This window comes from Bubalus kerabau, chromosome 18, assembly GCF_029407905.1.
Source record: "Bubalus kerabau isolate K-KA32 ecotype Philippines breed swamp buffalo chromosome 18, PCC_UOA_SB_1v2, whole genome shotgun sequence".
Lineage (NCBI taxonomy): Eukaryota > Metazoa > Chordata > Mammalia > Artiodactyla > Bovidae > Bubalus > Bubalus kerabau.
The window spans coordinates 65,651,357-65,674,162 of NC_073641.1; the positions used below are offsets into that span (position 1 = coordinate 65,651,357).

General features: G+C 43.8%; 1 protein-coding gene across 2 annotated transcripts in view; it reads left to right on the top strand.

The window, feature by feature from the left end:
• The window catches only part of SEMA5A (semaphorin 5A), a 570,854-nt gene that overhangs the window by 16,052 nt on the left and 531,996 nt on the right, over positions 1 to 22,806 (top strand). The window contains exon 1 of one of the 2 annotated variants that reach the window (XM_055554474.1): positions 20,770 to 20,870. The exons of the other annotated variant lie outside the window; for it this stretch is intronic. The gene's annotated coding sequence lies outside the window, so the exon portion shown is untranslated. Of the gene's footprint in view, positions 1 to 20,769; positions 20,871 to 22,806 lie in introns of those variants that run through there. 2 annotated transcript variants of the gene reach the window in all.

Sequence of the window (22,806 nt, forward strand, 5' to 3'; positions counted from 1 at the left end):
ACCACAATGTCTGGGACTCAGCCGATCAGCATGCTCAACATCTTTGAATTGTCAGCCTAAATCTACCACTAGGATTGATTGCTTTGGTCAAACAATACATCATTCTTTGCAGAAAACAAAAGGATTACCTCTCCTAGTGACCTAAAAGATCAGAAGCCTTGGAATTACAGGCTAGGCAAGGTAGGTACTGAATAAAATTGGGAACACATTCAGACTTTTGGAAGATGACAGTCTTGGTGATGAAGACAGTGAAATACCTAACAGGGACATTTTTATTTTATTCTGTTGGTGGGGGCATGAAAAAGAACAGCTGAGATTTTTTTTTCCTCTTCTGCTTTATTTACATAAAAAGAAGGTCAAAGGAGAAGGTTGTTGGGGACCCTCAAGGCAGAAAAAGCTTGGTCTTTCATCTGTAGAAAAAAGGGGGGATACAGTTACCTTCTGGAAAAGGTCTTTTCTTACACATGGTGCCCCCAGTCATTCTAGAGACAGATGACCAATTCACTTGAAAGAATTATATTTATGTTTCCCCATGCCTAGAAAAATGCTTCCTTGTTAAATACACACCCAGCATACAATTATCCTTTGCTGTGTTCATTGATTACTTTTTTTCCCAAAGGTTTTTCTGTTTGCTTGTAAAGTAATCCATAGTTGACAGAGGATGGGCTAATTTTTAATAGCTTTATTCTGACAAATCCTTTCTGTTGTCTTAATTTAAACTGACATGGCGAATGGGAAGTGGATTTGATTCAAAGGAAGGGAAATGCACTTGGTTGGAGCACACCGTCTTATGCGTTGACTATTGACTGCCTTCTAATTGATACAACTGTTCCATAGGGTTCCAGAGTTTAGAGGACACAGTGGAAACTGTCCACTGCGTCTCTCTGTCTGCAAGCAGGGCCTGTTCTGAACCCTCATGGACAAATCGTGATCTGTTACGTTCTTAAAGAGGGAGGTACCTTGGGGCTTCTATTGTAACTCGGTCCATTGGTTTCACTGTGGTCCAACTCCAGAGGAACACTGGGTGAAGGGTGACATTTGGTTATCCAGCAAGTGTTTTCCAGAAACTTCTCTCTGTCTGACACTGGGTCCTGATCTGGGAATACAGTGAGTGTAGGACAGAGAGGGTTTCTGTTCTCTTGGTCCTGGTTTTCCAGTTGGGTATTCCTTGCCCTTGCAAGGCTGCCATTTTTCTCTGGTGTTCTTTAAGAAAACTTGCAGGATGCTTCAAATGCTATTAAAACCCTGAGGATTGCCTAGAACCTCTAGCCAGGATTGGGTGACTGGGTGCTTGGCGTGGGAACATTTGGAACAGCATGCTCTGGTCTCCACGCCCTGGCAGAGCTTCCTTCCTTATGGGCTAGAGGGACCTGAGGGGGTTTGAAAGATGCTCTCCTAACACAAACACCTGATTGGTACTCATTCCAGGGCCCTGGGGAGGACCCTCCACCTGGGGTGCAGAGGTGCACCCATCATCGCACATGTAGCCTGGACACGTGCCTTCTGATGTTCTCTGGGAGCAGAGAGGGCCTGACACCCGAAAATGCCTTCAGGATGACTAAGGGAAAGACGGAACTGTCCACGGTCTTACCTTTAGGACCTTAGAGAAGTCTGCAGGCATCTCTGTGGGATGGCTCAGAGATCTTCCTCATCAGAGCTGGAGGTCGAATGATTAGCTCTGTGTGTGATTTGGATAAAGGGGTTTATGTCACTGGCTTCAAACGTGGGACAGATTTCTTGGTGGTTTTCTTAGAGACAGAAATCACATAATCCACCTTCATTGCAGGGCTGTCATTTCCAGTGTCTAGTGTGCTCTGCAGTCAGGATAAGAAAGGAACCTGACCTTTCTTGAAATAGAAGAGCCTCGGGATGTGGAGAGGGCAATTGACACCGGAGCAGAGTTAGATAACTAAGCTGCCTAAGACCCACTCCTGCCCAGCCTTCCTGGGGATACTCGCACCCTCTGCCTGTCTCTCTCTCTGATTTCCTAGCCCTTTAGCATAGCATCCGGGTTTATGCAAACTCCATCAAAGAGGGATCTCAGCCTGTTGGTCAAGATCCCTAGCTAGACTGTGGTCACTGGAGAGCATCAATTTCTGTCTTCCACGAGCCTTCTTCCCTGTATCCCAGGAGTTCCCTTTCTCTGAGTCGAGCCATCATCAGTGGTTCTCAGACGTCAGAATGCCACTGACTATTTAAATCATTCAGGTTTTGTGCCAGCATGCTCCATCCACCAGTTCTCATTGCAGAGGTGTTTGTGACCCAGGAGAATGAACTCACTCGCTTCTATTTTCTTTCTTTTGTCTTTTACAGAACCCTGAAAGAGCAGCACCTTGAGTGGGGATAGATATGGGCCAATATCTCAGAAATAAAAAGAGACTATTATAAAGGAGCCCTTTTCTCCCCACCCCCCACCCCAGGATGTTCTTTAAGACTTAAAGAGTTTATCAATGATGTGTGTTGTTTCCTTTTGGATGGTTCCTTTAGATAAAGGTGTTGATTGTATAATTATCCATCAAATTATATGCAGCTGTGAAAGCCTCCAAATGTAAAAAAATATGGCTGTTGGTCTAAATGGGAGTATCTGAGCTCTCCTTGGGTCACCTATGCTGCTGTGTGAACATTACTTTTTATTTACACATGTGGTGGGAACTTCCCTGGTGGTCCAGTGGTTAAGAATTCGCCTGCCAGTTCAGGGGACACAGGTTCAATCCCTGGTCTGGGAAGATCCCACATGCCACAGAGCAACTACTGAACCTGTCCCCTAGAGCCTGTGCTCTGCAACAGGAGAAGCCACCACAATGAGAAGCTGCACACCACAGCTAGACAAAGCCAGAGGGTACCAACGAAGACCCAGTGCAGCCAAAAATAATAAATTAGAAAAAATTCACAGTCTGTCTTTCATGGTGTAGCCCAACACAGCAAAGAATCACCAACTTGCTTTTGATATAATCTCCAGAAACAGTCTCATTTAAGAGAAGCACAAGCTGGAATCAAAATTGCCAGGAGAAATATCAATAATCTCAGACACGCAGATGACACCACCTTTATGGCAGAAAGTGAAGAGGAACTAAAGAGCCTCTTGATGAAAGTGAAAGAGCAGAGTGAAAAAGTTGGCTTAAAGCTCAACATTCAAGAAACTTAGATCACGGCATCCGGTCCCATCACTTCATGGCAAATAGATGGGGCAACAATGGCAACAGTGATAGACTTTATTTTCTTGGGCTGCAAAATGACTGCAGATGGGGACTGCAGCCATGAAATTAAAAGACACTTGCTCCTTGGAAGGAAAGCTACAACAAACCTAGACAGCATTTTAAAAAGCAGACACTGGGATGACCCAGAGGGATGGTATGGGGAGGGAGGAGGGAGGGGGGTTCAGGATGGGGAACACGTGTACACCCATGGCAGATTCATGTTGATGTATGGTAAAACCAATACAATATTGTAAAGTAATTAGCCTCCAATTAAAATAAATGAATTTATATTAAAAGAAAAAAGCAGAGACATTACTTTGCCAACAAAGGTCCCTCTAGTCAAAGCTATGGCTTTTCCAGTAGTCATGTATGGATGTGAGAGTTGGACTATAAAGAAAACTGAGTGCTAAGGAACTGATGCTTTTGAACTGTGGTGTTGGAGAAGACTCTTGAGAGTCCCTTGGAAAGCAAGGAGATCAAGCCAGGCAGTGCTCAAGGAAATCAGTCTTGAATATTCATTGGAAGGACTGATGCTGAAGCTGAAAGTCCAATACTTTGGCCACCTGATGCGATGAGCTGACTCATTTGAAAAGACCCTGATGCTGGTAAAGATTGAGCACAGGAGGAGAAGGGGATGACAGAGGATGAGATTGTTGGATGGCATCACCAACTCAGTGGACATGAGTTTGGGTAAACTCCTGGAGTTGGTGATGGACAGGGAGGCCTGGCATGCTGTGGTCCATGGGGTTGCAAAGAGTCGGACATGACTGAGTGACTGAACTGAACTGAAGAGAGCTAGAGAATACGGGGCTCCAGAACAGCAAGTGGGGCTTCTGAGCAAAAGCCCCCAGCATGTCTCTCTGTCTGCCCCGCTAATCTTATGACTTTGCCTTCTCCTCAGAGGTCACACTGGCCACTGAGCCTTTTGAAAACTATGTGGAGTCTGTTTAAACATGACACCTTTTGGGTTTTATGGTGGTTTAGTTTCAGATAGTACTCTGAAGGCCACCCTTCCACATGATCCCAGGGAAAGTATAAAACACTTCGAGTCTGGGTAGTGAAGTAGCAGAAAGAGAAGTTAGCCACGCATCAGGTTGCCCTGAAAGGACTTTAAAACAATTAAAAAAAATTTTTTTTTGACCTCACCGAGTAGCATGTGGAATCTTAGCTCCCCAACCAGAGATCAAACTTGTACCCTCACATTGGAAGTGTGGCATCTTTACCCCTGGACTGCAAAGGAAGACCCCCCCAAAGAAATTTGGTTTCACAATCCCCCTGCCCTGCTTGGTGAAGAACTTTCAACAGAATGAATGAATAACTAAAAGTCAGGTTCAGAGTTACTTGCAAAGGTATCCATGGAATTTTATAAGGATCTGAATACCAAGAGGAGGCTGGGGTTTGAACACGAGTTATCAGTTTAATGTGAAAAAACAGTTCTAACTCCAGGTCAGTAAATGCCTTAATCACATTGTCAGAGGTCTATACATCAAAGTCTGAAACGTTCTTGGCATAAAGAGCTTGCATGTTTTATTTTGTTCTAATTGAAGTTTATTACTGGTAGCTTTGGTTCAGTAGCTTCACCATGAAATGGAGGCCTCAGTCCTGCAGCCCTTGGGAGGAAACCGTGTTGCTGGTTGGGGAGCAGGCCGAGGAAGTGGGCCCTCTCAGCTGCCTCCCGGGGCTGGCCAAGTGGCTTCCTGACCTCTCAGCGAGGTGTTGACAAGCCTGGCCACCGGAGAGGACACGTGGGCTGTTTACCACAGTGATACGGGTGGAGGAGATGTGAGGGAAGGCTGGCACCCCGACTCAGGCAGCTTCGCACCCAAGGCCTGGCCGCCGTCCCTGGATGGAACCTCAGACCGTGATATAGCTGACAGCTGGTTGTGCTTTCAGAACTGGAAGGCAGACTGATGGTGAGAGCCAGAACCATCTGCATAGGGCTCTACAACAAGCCTCAGAACTCCAAATAAGCTGCCCTTCTGCCTCTCCCTGGATTTTCTGGAAGCATCAAGACCTGCAAATATAATTGCCGTATCTTACAAATTACCTAATGGCAACAACAGCAAAAATAAACCCGTGGGATTCCATCAAAGGCTTCTGCACAGCAAAGGAAACCGTCAATGCAATGAAACGGCCACCTGCGGCATGGGGGGAAATATATTTGCAAATCGTATATCTGATGAGGGGATAGTATCCAAAATATATAAAGAACACATGCAACTCAATAGCAAAAAGCCAAGTAATCCAACTTAAAAAATGGATCTGAATAGACGTCTTTCTAAGGAAGACATACAGATGGCCCACGTGAAAAGATGCTCAAGATCACTAAGCATCAGGGAAATACAAATATAAATAAAAATGAGATAATACCTCATATCCATTAAAATAGCTAGTATCAAAATGACAAGAAATAACAAGTGTTGGTGAGGATGTGGAGAAAAGGGAACTCTTGTGTAGGGGATGTATGTAGCCATTATGAGAAACAGTATGGAGAGTCCTCAGAAATTTAAAAATAGAACTATCATTTGATCTAGGTATCCCATTTCTGGGTAGTTATCTGCGGGAAAGGAAAGCCCTAATTTGAAAAGATAACCACACCCCCACATTTATAGCAGCACTGTTTACAGTAGCCAAGACATGGAAACAAGCTAAATGTTCATTGCTGGATGAATGTGTAAAGAAGATGTAGTGTACACACACACAAAGATGGATATGTTTCAGCCACAAAAAAGGAAATCCTGCCATTCAAGACAACATGGATGGCCCTTGAGGACATTATGCTAAGTGCAATAATTCAGATAAAGATATATACTAAATGATGCACTTATATGTGGATTCTTAAAACAGACGAACGAACATTACAACACCAAAACTCACAGAGATCAGATTGTTGTTTGCCAGAGGTGGGGTATGAGGATGGACAAAACTGGTGAAAAGTTTCATAAGGTACAAACTACTAGTTTTTTAAAGAAAGGAAAACACTGCCTATCATAAAAGCTTTCCAGACCTCTGGAACTGAGTCTTCCTGAAATTTCCTAGAGGTGCCTGACTCGCAGGTCACATTATGTTTCTGCCTGGGAATTTAGGCAAACAATGTAGTGTTCTTATTTCTGGTTCTTGGCTCTCTTACCCTTTTACCTTTCTCAAAAGAAAATTCATTACATTAGGCTTGACGTATATACTTACCATGTATAAAATAGACAGCTAGTGGGAAACTGCTGTATATAGTGCAGGGAGCTCAGCTTGGTGTTCTGTGAAGACCTAGGCGGGTGGGATGGGGGGAGGAGGAAGGTTCAGGAGTAAGGAGATGTATGTGTGTACATATAGCTGATTCACTTTGTTGTACAGCAGAAACTAATACAGCATTGTAAAGCAACTATACCCCAATAAATTAAAAAAGAAAATACATTAAATCAATAAGCTCATTTGTTTCCATGACCTATTTAATGAAAATGAAAGTAAGAGTCCCTCAGTTGTGTCTGACTCTTTGTGACCCCGTGGACTATACAGTCCATGGAATTCTCTTGGCCAGAACACTGGAGTGGGTAATCTTTCCCCTGGGTTGGGGATCTTCCCAACCCAGGGATCGTACCCAGGTCTCCCACATTGCAGGCGGATTCTTTAGCAGCTGAGCCACAAGGGAAGCCCAAGAATACTGGCGTGGGTAGCCTGTCCCTTCTCCAGCAGATCTTCCTGACCCAGGAATCAAACCGGGGTCTCCTGCATAGCAAGCAGATTCTTTACCAACTGAGCTATCAGGGGAGCCCTACGACCTATCTGCTGTGTAGCAAATAGTGTGACCATTTAGTGGTTGAAGACAATACTTGGTTATTCTCTTTCACAGTCCTTTGGGTGGGCTGGGTGTTTCTCCTGGGTCTCCACTTCAGTTGTGGTCATGTGGCCACTGGGGCGAGTGGTCCAGCCTCATAAGAGACTTTGCAGAGTGGGATGCTCCAGATGGCTTCACCTGGACACATGGCCTCTCTTGTCTTACAGGAAGGCATGGGTTTCAAGAGGCAGAAAACCCAAGTTTTCAGGGCATTTAGAGGCTGTGCCCAGAATCAAGTATTGAATATTCCCACTGTATTCTAATGCTCAGGGCAAGTCCTAGAGCTTGCCCAGATTCAGGGGGTTGGAGAAATAGCATGCTTACTGATGGGCAAGTGCCGAGGTTTTTGCAGAAGATGGTGTGTGTGAGGGAGGGTGTGCCAAGACCATCTGTGGAGAAGTACCATCTGCCACTCCACTCCTCATCATGTTCAGTGTATGAGAGCCGACAAAGTACATGCATAATCATTTGCTTAAGTCAATCAGCCCCGAATTTGTTTCTGTAAAGACAGGATTGGGAAGCCAGCACAGTTCTTTAGCAAATATGATATGCAGGGTCCAGCTTGCAAATTACAAAATGGGTGATCCTTTTCACCAAAATGGATTTTTTTTTTTTACTCCACGAGGAAGATCAGTTACAGGATTCCTTCAAGAATCAAGATCTTCTAAAACTTTTCACTGTCAGTTATGAAATGCAGTGATTATGAGAGTGGGTTTTGGATGAAGATGGCTGGGTTTGTAACTCAGTTCTGCTGCTAAGGAGCCAAGAGAACTTGAGGGATATACTTAATCCCTCCGTGCATCAGTTTCCTCGTCATGTTCGGGTGTGAGATTTAGACCATAAAGAAGGCTGAGTGCCAAAGAATTGATGCTTTTGAACTGTGGTGCTTGAATAGCTGGGAGATCAAACCAGTCCATCCTAAAGAAAATCAACTCTGCATATTCATTGGAAGGACTGATGCTAAAGCTGAAGCTCTAATACTTTGGCCACCTAATATGAAAAGACAACTCATTGGAAAAGACCCTGTTGTTGGAGAAGATTGAAGGCAGGAGGAGAAGGGAGCAGCAGAGGATGAGATGGTTGAATAGCATCACTGACTCGATGGACATGAGTTTGGTCAACCTCCGGGAGATGGTGAAGGACAGAGAAGCCTGATGTGCTGCAGTCCATGGGGTTGCAAAGAGTTGGACACGACTTAGCAGCTGAACAACAACAAAATGATGAGTTGTTCTTAACTCCTAGGGACCTTTGTGAACATTTGTGACTGTTGATGCAGGTAACTTGCCTGCTCCATTGTGATCACTTTTTATCTTAGCAGGTATTACTCTTGTGATGATTCGATGAATAGAAATTCTCTCAACAGGCCATGATGTGGGTTAACACCTTTCTCTACTCAACAGCGTGTCGCACTGTGCACTTGGCTCAGCCCCTCTGTTAGGTTAGCTGCATAGGGAGTGCAACACAGAGCGGAGGAAGGAAAGAAGGTGGGAGGAAAAATGCGGAAATGGCCAGTACAAAAATAAAAATGGTTGTAGTGGAAACTGTTGCTCTCCATCAAAACAGGTATCTCTGGACCTGAAGAAAAAAAAAAAAGGAAAGGTTGGTAATGTCTTAGCCTTTTGCTCTGGTATCTTCTGCTGGCTGCTACAGATCCTGTCTGACCCTTGTTCAGGCTCTGAAAGGTTCATCTGTGTGGACCACATCACAAAGGCTGGCCAGCTTTCTGCTTCTGCCTGGCCTCCCCTGGTGGGAGCCCTGGGGAAGTGGGGGAAAGGGGGCTTGTACCCCAAAAGGTCTCCATGAGCCAGCTGCAACTTTCCTTCCACCCAAGGCCTCAACGCCATCAGGGACCCCCACATAACCCTTCTGTGGGGGTGGTGGGGTGGGGTCTTGGACTGGGAAATGCTCCCTCCTGCCAGGATAGCAGGCCTGGGGACAGTAGCTGAGCCGGCTGTGACTGGCCCTGACTCTGAACTATGCCTTGCATTTCCCTCCCCAGCTTCTCAGGTGGGTGTCACTGCTACCCCAGTACCCCAGGTGGTTGTTGTTTAGTCTTTAAGTCATGTCCAACTCTTTTGCGACCCCAGAACCTGTAGCTCACCAGTCTCTTCTGTCCATGTGATTCTCTAGGCAAGAATACCGAAGTGGGTTCCCGTTTCATTCTCCAGGGAGTCTTCCTGACCCAGAGATCGAACCTGGGTCTCCTGCATTGCAGGCAGATTCTTTACCACTGGGCTGCCAGCGAAGCCTGTATGTGGGTAGTCATCTCTTATCTGTCATCACATGAAGCTCACGTGAAGTCACGTGAAACACTCGGGGTGAAGCAGATCACGTGGCCAGAAATATGACTGTGTGTTGATCAGACCCGACTCCTGGCTGCTTAGTCATCCCACTTCACCGGCCCCTGATGGGGCTGGAACCAGGGGCCTGGACTAGCAGCCTGAAGCCCAGTGTCCAGCCACCGGTGGCTCTTGAGGAAGAAATCATCGCTGTTAAGGGTTCGCAGCAATTCCCTTAGAAATCGGGAGCAGTTGTGTTATACATCCAGCTCTCAAAGCTGGAAGATTCTTATTTTCCATGCTGAAGTCTTTTCTGGGCACTGGACATCTGGTTTATGTAATGAAAGGCACCCCTGTGTGCTGTGAATTAGTTTTGATAAAATCTGTAAACTGTTTTACCCTGGACAGTCCTCATAAATGGGGTCTAAGATACATTTAATTTCAGGCATATAAACATACAATAGCTGTTTACTTTCTGGCTCATACACACACATCCTACTTGGCTTTCTGGCAGAATCCTCAACTTCAGTGTCTGTTACTACCAGGGTTTAATGCGCTTTTGGGAAAGAGGGCTCTTCTGACTCAGACCGATTTCCCTCTTTCTTTCATCATTTTTATATCTCTGGGGAGCTTTTGGTAGCAAGAACTTGGCAATTCTTTGTGCAGGAGAAATACAGGCTTTAGAGCAGGTCATTGTTGTTGTTCAGTGGCTTAGCTGTGCCTGACTCTTTGCAACCCCATGGACTGCAGCACACCAGGCTCCTCTGTCCTTCTCTATCTCCCAGAGTTTGTTCAAATTCATATCCATTGAGTTGGTGATGCTGTCTAACCATCTCATCTGCTGCTGCCCTGATGCTGGGAACTATTGAGGGCAAAAGGAGAAGAGGGCGGCATAGTGTGAGAGAATAACAGGTCATATTTCAACAGGTCATATTTTGGATGAGATGTGTGGCTTATTAATGAGGAAAAAATTGCTCCTTTTCATTACCTTTTGATTTGATAGCTCAAAGAGGTTCCCAGTTGTTTAAAATGCCCCATAATTCTTGAAAATATAATTACTGCAAACATTGGAATAATTATTCTTCATGATATAATCCAAATAATAGAATTTTTGCTCTGGATTCAATTATTTCACATCGGTAGGACTTATTTCCCTAACGTAACGTATCATACCTTTGTCCTGCCTCTGTGGATTCCTGCTTAAAGAAAACAGATACCGTTTCTCTATCTGGTGTTCAGGGAATGTTGACATCTCTGAAAACCTTACCAAACTCGCCTCATGCTGTTTCCACTTCGCCCTAGGGAGGGCTGAGCCGAGACAGTACCTGGAAGCCAGTGGAGGGGCATTTGTGGTTGTCCCAGTGGCCGCAGGTGCCCCGGGTTCCTAAAGTCAGCAAAGCCATTGTCATCTAGCGATGGCATCCCTTGAAGAGTCCTTTCCCCTTCTGGTTCAGAATCTGAGTCTTCCTCAAGACCCAGCTCAAGACTGGGCTCTCAGGGAAAACGTTTATATTCATCTTAGCTGTTTCTAAACTTCTGTATCCTTGCTGTCTCTGCCAGTCGTTTCATCTGTTAGGTTAAACAAACTTGCCAGAGTTTTCTTCCAAAGGGCCAGTTGGAAAATGCTTTACATTTTGGGGACCACATGATCTCTGTCATGACTGCTTGGTTCTGCTGTTGAAGCATAAAAGCAGCCATTTTGCAGCAGCAAAGGAGTGGGCCTGGCTGGGTTTCAATAAAACTTTATTTATACAAACAGGCTGCATTTCAATAAAACCATACAGACAGGCTGTGATTCAGATCTGATCCATGGGCTGCAATTTTTTATCCCTGGCTTAAACCACTTTTTTATGAGTTTGAGCCACTGGCTTCCCCAGTGGCTCAGACGGTTAAGAATCTGCCTGCAGTGTGGGAATCTTGAGTTCTATCCCTAGGTTGGGAAGATCCCCTGGAGAAGGAAATGGCAACCCGCTCCAGTATTCTTGCCTGGGAAATCCCATGGACAGAGGAGCCTGGTGGGCTACAATCCATGGGGTTGAAAAGATTTGGATATGACTTAACGACTAACACTTAAACCATATGAAATAGCAATTTTTGTAGTTCAGAAAAGGTCAACTATTGGCAATTTCATAGGAGTCCAGCTAATATATTGTATACTTTGTTGTAAATCTCATTATCATTTGAATGTTTCATTTCTACTCCAAATACATCTGATTCTTTCTCAGTCTCTTGGGTTTTTTCTTTTTTTTTTTTTAGTCTCCGTGGTGTCCAAGTCAAAGCCTGAACTATTTTGGTCATGCAACAAGTACATATTTAGTTCATGACTGATGTGCAGAAGCCTAAATTCAAAATGCCTTCACTGGAAGAAAATTGATAACTTATTAGATATTCTTTTGGTTACCCTTAAATATTTTGTGTTTATAATTGCTTTAGTAGTGGTTGAAATTTGTTAAGCCTTTATGGTATGACCAAAGGGATTTTCATAATTGTTATTACTATCTCTTTATTTTCTAGTGTGACCAAACCACGCCTGATGGCTTACAACATGACAAATCCATTCTCTCACAGATTTGGGGCTGGAAGTCTGAGATCAGATATCAGCAGGCTTGGTTCCTTCTGAGGCTTCAATGGATAATCTGGCTCATGCATCCTTCCTAGCTTCCTGGGCGTGGTTGCTTGCAGTCCTTGCTGTGTCTCAGCTAGTAGATCCATTTCCCTAAGCCCCTCCTCAGTCGTCACGTGGCATTTGCCCTGTGTGTATTCCTCTGTCTCTTATGAGGACACCAGTTGTGGAATTAGGGCCCAGCCTCATCCAGAAAGATCTCATTTTTAAAAAAATTTAATTTTTTTATTGGAGTATAGTTGCTTTACAATGTTGTGTTAGTTTTTTCTGTCCAGCAAAGTGAATTGTCTGTATGTTTATATATATCCTATTTCTTTTTTAAATTTCCTTTCCATGTAGGTTGCCAAAGAGCACTGAATAGAGTTCCTTGTGCTAGACAGTAAGTTCTCATTATTTATCAATTTTATGTGTTTGTGCATGCTAAGTTGCTTCAGTTCAGTTCAGTTCAGTTCAGTCTCTCAGTCGTGTCCGACTCCTTGCGACCTCATGAATTGCAGCACGCTAGGCCTTCCTGTCCATCACCAACTCCCAGAGTTCAGCCAAACTTAGGTCCATTGAGTCGGTGATGCCATCCAGCCATCTCATCCTCTGTCATCCCCTTCTCCTCCTGCCCGCAATCCCTCCCAGCATCAGGGTCTTTTCTAATGAATCAACTCTTCACATCAGGTGGCCAAATTATTGGAGTTTCAGCTTCAGCATCAGTCCTTCCAATGAACACCCAGTACTGATCTCCTTTAGGAGGGACTGGTTGGATCTCCTTGCAGTCCAAGGGACTCTCAAGAGTCTTCTCCAACACCACAGTTCAAAAGCATCAATTCTTTGGGGCTCAGCTTTCTTTCTAGTCCAACTCTCACATCCATACATGACCACAGGAAAAACCATAGCCTTGACTAGACAGACCTTTGTTGGCAAAGTAATGTCTCTGCTTTTGAATATGCTATCTAGGTTGGTCATAACTCTCCTTCCAAGGAGTAAGCATCTTTTAATTTCATGGCTGCAATCACCATCCACAGTGATTCTGGAACCCAGAAAAATAAAGTCAGCCACTGTGCCCACTGTTTTCGCATCTATTTGCCATGAAGTGATGGGACCGGATGCCATGATCTTTGTTTTCTGAATGTTGAGCTTTAAGCCAACTTTTTCACTCTCCTCTTTCACTTTCATCAAGAGGCTTTTGAGTTCCTCTTCACTTTCTGCCATAAGGGTGGTGTCATCTGCATATCTGAGGTTATTGATATTTCTCCTGGAAATCTTGATTCCAGCTTGTGCTTCTTCCAGCCCAGCATTTCTCATGATGTACTCTGCATAGAAGTTAAATAAGCAGGGTGACAATATACAGCCTTGACCTACTCCTTTTCCTATTTGGAACCAGTCTGTTGTTCCACATCCAGTTCTAACTGTTGCTTCCTGACCTGCATATAGGTTTCTCAAGAGGCAGGTCAGGTGGTCTGGTATTCCCATCTCTTTCAGAATTTTCCACATTTTATTGTGATCCACACAGTCAAAGGCTTTGGCATAGTCAATAAAGCAGAAATAGATGTTTTTCTGGAACTCTCTTGCTTTTTCCATGATCCAGTGGATGTTGGCAATTTGATCTCTGGTTCCTCTGCCTTTTCTAAACTTGAACATCAGGAAGTTCACAGTTCACATATTGCTGAAACCTGGCTTGGAGAATTTTGAACATTACTTTACTAGCGTGTGAGATGAGTGCAATTGTGTGGTAGTTTGAGCATTCTTTGACATTGCCTTTCTTTGGGATTGGAATGAAAACTGACCTTTTCCAGTCCTGTGGCCACTGCTGAATTTTCCAAATTTGCGGACATACTGAGTGCAGCACTTTCACAGCATCATCTTTCAGGGGCTTCCCTCGTGGCTCAGATGGTAAAGAATCTGCCTGCAATGTGAGAGATCTGGGTTCGATCTCTGGGTCAGGAAGATCCCCTGGAGAAGGTAATGACTACCCACAGCAGTATTTTTGCCTGGAGAATTCCATAAACAGAGGCTGCATTTCATGGGATCACTAAGAGTTGGACATGACTGAGCAACTAAGTTGCTTCAGTCGTGTCCAATTCTTTGTGATCGTATGGACTGTAGCCCACTAGGCTCCTCTGTTCATGGGATTCTCTAAGCAAGAATACTGGAGTGGGTTGCCATGCCCTCCTCCAGAGGATCTGCCTGACCCAGAGATCAAACGCACATCTCTTATGTCTCGTGTATTGGCGGCAAGTTCTTTACCACCAGAGCCACCTGGGATGCCCCTCTGTGTTTTGTACATGGTATCAGTAGTGTATGTATGTCAATCCCAATCTCCCAGTTCATCCCACCTTCCCTTTCCTGCTTGGTATCCATATGTTTGTTCTCTTCATCTGTATCTCTATTTCTGCTTGGCAACTAAGATCATCTATATCAATTTTTCTGGATTCCATATTATATGTGTTAATATATGATACTTGTTTTTCTCTGGAAAGACCTCATTTTAATGTAACTATCTACATCTGCAGAAACCTTATTTCTGTATCACATGCCATTTGGAAGCTCTTTGGAGACATGAACGTGGAGGGGCACTATTCCACTCTTCACCCCAGGATGCCCTCTGTGAGGGAGTGATGTAGGGTTCCTGGTGGTGGAGATGACACCTTGATGGCATCCTGATGTTTGCACTGCTTCAGGTTAACAGAGAATTTTCTGGCTCTTGGGATGGTCCTGAGTTACCCGCCTTGAGCTGCAAATGGAGAGTTATGTTTTTGAGCACTTAATGAACATTTGCCAATTTTAACTTGCCTGAGAGCTACTTCTTCCAGACCAACTGCTTACAAAAGAGAGAAATCATGCAGGAAACAATTGTGATGCCATAATGATGATTGATAATTGATAATTTGCTGCTGAGACACTGACTCACATCACCTTCCCTTTGGTCCCTCTTTATATCTTTTTATGTTTTTGTGTGATAATATGGAGGTACTAATGGTTTTGATTTCTTAGCTTTTATAAACTATATGTACTATAGAGAGTGGTTACACTTACAGCTGAGATTTGAGAAGTATGCTGTGAAATTTTCTCACTTTATCAATGTTTACAGTTCCTGAGTTTCTATGGGAGCCATCAGCATGATTAGGTTTCTCATTACAGAAATTTAAACCACTTTCTACTAAAGGAGGTGATGATACAAGAGCTCACTGCTCTAATGGGACCACGATAAGATAGGACTCTGGAGATAGAGACAATATTTAAACATTTTAAAAAACCCACCATTGCCAATGTGCCATATTTAGTTCTACTCAAATCTCATTGTCCTTTGTGGAGGCTCAGTTTGATCGTTACATAGTTCTCTTATGTATGTGTCAGCTTTGATTTTATTTTTCTCTTGACTGGAAGAGTTAATTCCTGTTTTATATAAATAAAGGACAGATTTCTTCAGCTTCTTCTTGTTGTTGTTCAGTCGCTAAGTTGTGTCCTACTCTTTGTGACCTCATGGACTGCAGCACACCAGGCTTCCCTGTCCTTCACTATCTCCCAGAGTTTGCTCAAATCTTGTCCATTGATTTGGTGATGCCATCCAACCTTCTCATCCTCTGTTGTCCTCTTCTCTTTATACCCTCAAACTTTCTCAGCCTCAGGGTCTTTTCCAATGAGTTGGCTCTTCGCATCAGGTGGCCAAAGTATTGGAGCTTCAACTTCAGCATCAGTCCTACTAATAAATATTCAGGGTTGATATTCTTTAGGATTGACTGGTTTGACCTCCTTGCAGTCCAAGGGACTCTCAAAAGTCTTCTCCAGCACCACAGTTTGAAAGCATCAGTTCCTTGGCACTCAGCCTCCTTTATGGTCCAACTCTCACATCTGTACATGACTATTGGAAAAACCATAGCTTTGACTATATGGACCTTTGTTGACAAAGGGATGTCTTTGCTTTTTAATACACTGTCTAGGTTTATCATAGCTTTCCTTCCAAGGAGCAAATGGTTTTTAATTCATGTGTGCAGTCACCATCTGGGGTGATTTTTGAGCCCAAGAAAATAAAGTCTGTCACTGCTTCTACCTTTCCCCCTTCTATTTGCCATGAAGAGATGGGACTGGTTGCCATGGTCTTAGTTTTTTGAATGTTGAGTTTTAAGCCAGCTTTTTCACTCTCCTCTTTCATCTTCATCAAGAGGTTCTTTATTTCCTTTTCACTATCTGCTGTTAGAGTGCTATCATCTGCATATCTGAGGTTGTTGATATTTCTCCTGGCAATCTTGATTCCAGCTTGTAATTCATCCAGCCTGGCATTTCACATGATGTACTCTGCATATAAGTTAAATAAACAGAGTGACAATATATACTCTGGTCATATTCCTTTACCAATTTTGAGCTGTTCAGTTTTTCAAACCAGTCAGTAAGGTTCTAACTGTTGCTTCTTGACCTGAATACAGGTTTCTCAGGAGGCAGGTATGGTGGTGTGGTATACCATCTCTTCAAGCACTTTTCAGTTTGTTGTGATCCACACAATCAAAGGCTTTCGTCTCGTCAATGAAGCAGAAGTAGTTTTTTTTTTTTTTGGAATTCCCTTGCTTTCTCTATGATCATCAAAATGTTGGAAGAATGGATCTTCTTTAGATTAGCTTCTAATAGGTTTTAAATACTCTTTTATTAGCTGTATAAATCAAATCACCTTTCATGTACTAATTGCTTTATTTTGTAAAACTGCTTTTATCTTTATTTTACTTAAACTCAAAATATGCATGTGCATATTAGTTTGAAAAAGAAAAATATTACTTTCAATCCATTGTTTAAATACAGTTAAAATCAGCTGCATGGTCCTGACTACATAAAAGACTGTGTGAATTCAATTTCAGTGGAAAGCCAATTTGATCAACAACTGTGATGAGGTTTCACAACTAAAACGTACAAGAGAGACTAAATTATGTTAAGGCTGGCTGTTGGAGACCAAACTTAAGAGATTTCACTTTCTCCTAAATATTAATTTCATAGTTACGATAATCCTCAGAGGCTTAGCTTTTCAGGTTAAAATTGCTCATTTTGGAAGCCCAGAAACGAAAATCATTCAGGAGAGTGAAGCATCACCCCTTTATTCTGCCTTGGCCCCTGTCCTTTCCTCATTTACTCTCATGCGCATCACCTGGCTGCTGCTTAGGCATGGGATCCTGTAGTACGTTAGCCTGATCTTGCTGTACTCCCTGCAAGTTGTCAGCATCCTTGATTGATCAGTGGATGCAGGCGCTGTGTTTGGTTGTGAGGGTCACAGAGGAGGACAAGGTGAGGTCTCTGAGAAGGTGTAGTCCAGGCAGATGGGAGCCTCTTATACATAGAAGCTGCCTTGAGCCCATGCTCTGGACCCTAGAGAAGGTGCAGGAGGGACTTGGGGACAGTTCTGGCAACAGCAGTATTTGAACTTTACCTCTGACCTGTGTGAATATCAAGCAGACATTCCTACTGGTGACCTCCTCCTTCAAAGAGGCCAGCCCCCCTCCCTGGAGTCATGACAACCATGGAAACATCAGAGGCACCCTGTGGATACATTAGGGAGGCACTGACAGACATTGTTGGTGCAGGGGAGCTCGGAGCCCAGAGAAGGCAAGAAAGTACTTGAGTTGAAGAGTGTTCTCGAAAGACCTCAAGGACTCTTAAGAGGAAAAGAGGTTTTCCTTGTCATTTGTGCCCCAGAGGAAAGAAGTAGGGCCAATGGCGGAGAAATAAGTTAATAATTTAGAATCATAAAGGAACATTTGGCATTGGCTGGCTTGGAGGGTTCAAATAGATTTGATAAACCATTCAACAAGAACATGCGGAGAGGTGTTAAGTCCTGAGCAATCTGCTCCAAAGTTGTTACAAATCTATCATTTTTGTTTCAGTTCGTATTCCAGAATCATGATTTCTAGACAGAGAGCCTCTGTATATTTTTTAACAAAATAAACTTTTAAATAAATTTTTAGGATCATTTTAGATGTACAGAAGAGTGACAAGATAGAATAGAGTTTCCCTGTACTGTCTTAAATTAGAATGCGACGTTGGTCACCAGGAAAAAACAGCTCTAATGCATTATTGGATTATTATTACCTAAAGCCAGTACTCTACTCGAACTTCCTCAATTTTCCCCTAAATTGCTTTCTCCTGGGGTCATGTTCCAGAATCCCGTCCAGGATCCCGCATTTTCTAGTTACTTGTCATGTTTTCTTAGATTCTCTGTGGCTGTGACAGTTTCCCAGACTTGTTTGTGTTTGTGAGACTTGTTTGTGTTTGTGATGACCTTGACAGCTTGTTTGTGTTTGTGATGACCTTGTTTGTGTTTGTGAGACTTGTTTGTGTTTGTGATGACCTTGACAGCTTTGAGCAGTACTGGTCAGGTAGTTTGTAGACTGTCTCTCATAGACTGTCTCTCAGTTTGGGTTTGTCTGATTTTTTTACTTTCTTCTTTTCTGGGCTACACTGCAGTTTGGGTTTTGAGGGGAGGACCACAGTGGTGACATGTCATCCTTGTGAGTATCAAGGGTCCGGCCATCAGTAGGACTTGTCACTCGTGATGTTGACCTTGAGGACCTTGCCGAGATGGTATAAAATATGGGGTAATATATAAATCCAGAGGATCTGGAGGGGCCCAGGGCCCTGAGTGAGCTCTGTCCTGCGGTCCACTTCCTGCTCTCATGTCCTGGACCCTTGTGTCTGTCCTTCCCTTTGTGCTCGTCCTGTCTTCTCGTGTCAGAGGCCATCTCAGCATCCCTTCTCAGGCACCTGCTCCCGTCTCAGCCACCTGCCCCCCACCATGCTCCTGTTACCTCCACGAGGCTCATCACCACCAGCATCCTGTGTGAGCTGTATGTCTGCCTGGTGGATGTCTCCTCCCTGGAGGGCAGGCCCTGGAGGGTGAAGGGTGTGCTTCCTTCACTGTACCCTCAGCCCCTGTGACAGTGTCTGGCACATAGTAGGTGCTCAAAAAATATGGGAAGAGTAAACAAGCAAATGAACGAATGATTTGTCAAAAGAACGGTCATAGCCTTTAGCTCACAGTCCTCTACACCTAAGGTTACAGTTTGGGGTGAATAAAGCCTGAAACGTGGCCATGGTGATGGCCCTTCTCAGGTACCACTGGTAGGGATCACTTGGCTTTTTGCTGCCCACTTTTCTCACCAGTGTATATTCTGAGCAGTGTGGGCTTCAGTGATCCTCTTTTTCTCCAGTGCTTTTCTCCATGTAGGTCTGAACTTTGGCTACTGCATGTGTTGTGGCAATATTTGCAGAAGCACACAGTCTAGGAGTATTGAAATGGGTTTCAATCAAGGAAATGCATCAGAATCGATCAGAAACATACACTAACGCAGAAGGAAGAGGGTAATGTAATTGATATGGTCGATCCTGGAATAAATGATGCGTTAGCATGTAATGATCACGTGATAGGAGGCACTGAAGTGCAATCCTATTTACATGTGCATGTGCTCAGTCATGCAGAAGGCAATGGCACCCCACTCCAGTACTCTTGCCTGGAAAATCCCATGGGTGGAGGAGCCTGGTGGGCTGCCGTCTATGAGGTTGCGCAGAGTTGGACACGACTGAAGCGACGCAGCAGCAGCAGCAGCAGTGCTCGGTCACGTCCTTCTCTTTGAGACCCCATGCACTGTATCCCGCCAGGTTCCTCTGTCCATGGGATTCTCCAGGCAAGGATACTGGAGTGGGTTGCCATTTCCTACTCCAGGGGATCTTCCTGACCCAGGGATTGGTCTCCTGCATTGGCAGGCAGATTCTTTACCACTGCGCCGCCTGCGAAGCCCACGTTTACAGGCCAGAAAAACCAGCCCATGGTGGTCTCATCGTGGTATTAGCTGTCTTAGGGCTCTGCTGGTTTCAGCACTTATTTGTGTGGATTTTACGATAGTTTGCTGGTTTTGGCTTCAGTACATGCATGGTGATTGGAAACCTATCTAAGGCATTTTTCCTCCCACTAAGGCATAGAGTGCTCAGTGACCAGCCTCTCAAAGGCTTCTTTCAGTGTTAATTATGTGGTTAGAGAAAATAAATGAGCAATTAGAGAATTAACACCAAATTAAAAGGACGCTGGAATGGCAACAGCAGCTAGTTCGGGTTGTTTTCCCGTTTTTGGTGGTGGAAAGCTTTCTCTCACTTTGTGAGTTGAACCCTGATTTGAACAATGGAAAGTTCAGGGTATTGTTCTATTTTCATGCCATGTAAAAAACAGCTTTAAATTAAGTTTTTTTTTGGCACAATCCATCAAAAGCATTCTAGGCACATAGTAGAATCAAATATTTAATTTTGAAATGTTTTAGAGCTCTTTTTAGATTTCAGTTGAAAATGGGGCACATCACAGCCAAGCAGGCTTTGCAAACCATGTTAGTGTTTATTTGCACACTCTGCCTGTAGGTAATAACACAGTAGTGATTAGCAAAGGCGTGTTTTGCTGAGAAAGGAGGAAAATCAAACGCAAACACACAAAAGGAGGCACAAACTCACATAAATATTCTCAGGAGGATGGAACTCAGTATCATATTGACGTCTTTATAATATGCCACAGTTCATTCACTGAGCCTAGACAGTGGGAATTCAGAGAGCAGGTGCCCAAAGTCTGCCTTCATTTATCCAGCCCCCAAAATAGTTTCTGCTCTGATGTGGAATGAAAACAGTAAGTGAAGGATAAGCATGTCATTCTGGTCCGTAAATGCATCCTTGAGACCCTTGTTTACAATTTTTTAAAACTCCTTTCGGTTGGGATTCATTCTTTTCTCATTTTCTTAGTGGAGTGGCCATTTTCTCCTGGTGAGGATCCGACAGGCATCAGGCAGTTCACACGTTGATCTGAAAAGGGAGAATGTAATATCTGATCTGAAAGTGAGGAAGAAAGAGCATCAGACAGATAAATGGGAGGATCTATAGATATCCACAGGGGACCCGCTTATGGACGTTGAGTTGGATGGATGGGTATCTCCAGGCAGTAGGTAAGTTGATGTTAACATTGAAATGTTCCTTCTTCATTCTTGCTGTGTAAATAATGTGTCAATTTAGACTGATCCTTCCACAGGACATCTATAGAGGACCAATTTAGTAAACATATAATGGGCCGGATCCTTGTGATCATTTATCTTCCTCAGGTGTAGATTAGACACATTAGCTGCTAAGTCACTTCAGTCGTGTCCGATTCTGTGCGACCCCATAGATGGCAGCCCACTAGGCTCCCCCGTCCCTGGGATTCTCCAGGCAAGAACACTGGAGTGGGTTGCCATTTCCTTCTCCAATGCATGAAAGTGAAAAGTGAAAGTGAAGTCGCTCAGTGGTGTCCGACCCTCAGCGATCCCATGGACTGCAGCCTTCCAGGCTCCTCCATCCATGGGATTTTCCAGGCAAGAGTACTGGAGTGGGGTGCCATTGCCTTCTCTGAGACACATTAGAAGTTACCGTAATTTCTTAAATCTTGAAAATTGGTGAGATGTCATGCTACTTATGTTTAACAGTTAATTCACCTTCAAAACAATATACCTTTCACCTAAAGAATGAGTGAGCTGAATCAGGTAAGGGCCCATTTTAATCTTTAGAATCCATGGAAACCTAGATTTAAACTGAGTCACAGTGGCTCAGAAAGTAAAGAATCTGCCTGTAATGCAGGAGACCCAGGTTCGTTCCCTGGGTTGGGAAGATCCCCTGGAGGAGGGCATGGCAAGTCACTCTAGTATTCTTGTTGGGAAATTCCATGGACAGAGAAGCCTGGCAGGCTACAGGCCATAGGGTCACACAGAGTCAAACACGACTGCAGCGACTTAGCCCTGCATGCACGCACACCTAAATAACCCAAGTGTAAAAATATGTAATTCAACAATTCCACAGCAAACCAAACAACCTGTGAAAGTGCTTAAGTAAAACATTTGTGTGACTGTCTTCTATATGTTGGGCTATCTGGGGAAAATATCCATGGATTTGCCCACAGTTAATTTTTTGTGAAAGAAATAGAGTTGCTCTGCCCTTTGTAAATTGCAAGTCATTTTTGAAGTTTTTGTCTGGTTGCCATAGTTACTGCTGGTGTTTCTCTTTCATGGAATGATGCAAATCATCGCTTAGCTTGACCTCTCTCACCTGTTGTTACCATAAACCCTGACCAGAAAGGGAAAAACTCCTTTGTGTCAGTTTGCTTGCTTTTTGTGTGTTCTGAGCCTGCAAATGTGAGTTGCCATGCTAACAGGCAGTCAGATGGGAGGGAGTCAGTGAGTCAACTTCTTGGTAAGCTGCAGTCCCTCGATTTATTGGTGATAATATTTTCTTCATAATGAGCTGGGAGATAACCTTTGTAAACTTTAATGATGCACAAAAACTGACTGTTTCACTGAATAACTGTATTAAAATTCATCCTGTTAGCCAAGGAATTCCAAGTCATTGCTGGGCTAGCTTCTTTAACTAGAGAAATTAATTACAGACAAAAGTTTAAAAAAGTAAACTGCAAGTGACATTATTTGGTCTAGATTGCACTCCTGGTATTTATTCCACTGCTTCACCTTCTCAAAGTTACATACAGAGCATCTGGGGATTATGTAAAAATGCAGACCCCGGTCTAGAGTTCCGGGATGGGCCTGGGATGATGCATTTCTCACAAGCTCCGGGATAATACTGATGCCACTGGTATTGAGCCCTCAGTCTCAGGAGCCATAATTATGCTACGTCAGTCTCCAGAGCCCTGAAAAGCCTCCCAGTAAATTCTTTTTCCTCCGCCATAGACATTTAGTGAACAGACCAGGCAAAACTGTCACTGAATCTCACTGTTCTTTATTTAAGGAAAAAATGTGATTATCCACAGGCATCACACAATTTGTTTTTCCACTGGTGTTTGGTTATTTGAAATGGGACAACACTGATAGACTCTTCTCCCCATCCGTCTAGCTAGATCTT